We start from the raw sequence: 1,968 nt of genomic DNA on the forward strand, positions 1-1,968 counted from the left end.
TTGGGAGGTAGAGGTAGATGGATCTCTGTTAGTTCAAGGACACCCTGAGCTACATGAAATTGATCCCGTCCTGAAAAGAAACAGCTTACACAAAGGCCATCTCAGCACTAGGGATCACACACCTTTAATCCCAGCACTAGGGAGGTATAAAAAGCAAAGGGTCTCATGTGGAGAGATATTCTCCAGCTACACTGAGGAGAGGCTTGATGGAGAGCTCGTGGAGACAGGACCAGCCTTGTCAGTCTGAGGTAGAGGTAAAAGCTAGGGGCTTGGCTGTTTTGCTTCTCTGATCCTCAGCTTGAAGCTTGAACCCTAATATCAATCTATGGGTCTTTTATTTTTCCTGCTACAGGTAGCAGTCTGTTCTGGCTCAAATGTGAGGAATAGATGTCTACTTGGTTGTAGTTGCAATCAGTGACACTTGCCATTAAATTTAGAAGACCCATTAAGTGGGTTATTCAGCTACAGAGGGCACTACTCCCAACATACCAATAATATGGACTGCTTTTGAGAACTTTCTTGGAATGTTTTATCTTTAAATAGGCTTAATTACATAATTTTCTTTTGCTTATATTATTACTCCATGTGGTAGCCCAAATAAAGCTTTAGTCCTCTGCCCAGAGAGTCTAATGATTGAAGAGTTCCCGATAGGGAGATTCGATGAATATGGTCAAGGTCAGAGGGTCAGATTGCTGTAAGTCTTGGAGATGGCATCAAAGGTGGCTATGGTGAAGTTGTCTAGGGTGGCAGTGAAGCCCCTGGCTAACATCTGGAAGTCCATCAATATCTGCCATCAGCAGCAGCTTCTTTGGCACTGGAGCAGAGATGATGCCAGTTTGTTTTAGGACAGGGGTGAGATGCACCAGCACAGAGCTACTACAGCCTGTCACCTTGCATGGAACTGTGTTGGGCTTCTGTCTTAGGGTTTTATTGCTGTAAAGAGACACCATGACCACAACAACTCTTATAAAGAAAAACATTTACTTGGGGCTGGCTTACAGTTCAGAGGTTTAGTCCGTTATTATCATGATGGAAAGCATGATGACACACAGGCAGACACGGTGCTGGAGAGGTAGCTGGGAGTTCTACATCTGGATAGGCAGGCAGCAGGAAGAGAGAGTGAGCCGCTGGTCTTGGCTGGAGCTTCTGAAACCTCAAAGCCTGCCCTCAGTTACACACTTCCTCCAACAAGGCCAGGTCACACCTCCCAATAGTGCCACTCTGTGACCCTATGGAAGCCATTTTCATACAAACCACCACAATTTGACAATCTTGTTCCCTCTGTAGCCTCTCCACACAGGGACAATGGGAAACTTGGCCAAGATGATGGCCCATTTGATGCCAGTGGCTACCTCCTTGGGTCAGTTAACACCCAGACACACATGACCACTGTAGTCCCCCATGTTAACAAAACCCTTGAACCTGATCTTCTGGCTAGTCTGAGTCTGCTTCTGCACTGGCATGACTGATTTGAGACCCTCATCCTTAAGAGATGCTTCAAGGAAAAAGTCAATAATCTCTGGCTCTTTAATGGGAAGAGAGAATATGTAGATCTCATCCATGGACATGATTCCTTTTTTTTTTTGGTTGTGAACCTATACTTTAACAACTGAACCATTTCTCCAGCCTCCATGGACTTGGGTCTTATGTCCTTGACTAGGCTGCCAAACTTGGTGACAGGAATTCACTCCTCTCTGGCTGTGTCCATGAGCTTTATGACCTTAGCCTGTTCCTAGAAGAAAATTCCTTGGCCACCCAAGCCTGGGATGCACATGTCCTCCTCCTGTACTGGCATCACCCACCATCACCCACCATTTGGTGTTTTCCTTGAGAAGCAAGGGATTTTAAACAAACAACGGACCTCCTTTCACCCCTTACCTGCAGGCAACCGGGAGTCTTGCTGTAGCTCTAGCTAACTTCAAAAGGTCAATCATGCCTCAGCCTGAGTTGTGCTGGGAATTACAGGTA

General features: G+C 46.0%; 1 pseudogene; it reads right to left on the minus strand.

Moving 5' to 3' along the window:
- Nucleotides 1–626: 626 nt before the first annotated feature.
- LOC113830781 lies at nucleotides 627–1,708 on the minus strand (annotated as a pseudogene).
- Between the last annotated feature and the right edge of the window lie 260 nt (nucleotides 1,709–1,968).

Source organism: Cricetulus griseus, chromosome X (genome assembly GCF_003668045.3).
Source record: "Cricetulus griseus strain 17A/GY chromosome X, alternate assembly CriGri-PICRH-1.0, whole genome shotgun sequence".
Lineage (NCBI taxonomy): Eukaryota > Metazoa > Chordata > Mammalia > Rodentia > Cricetidae > Cricetulus > Cricetulus griseus.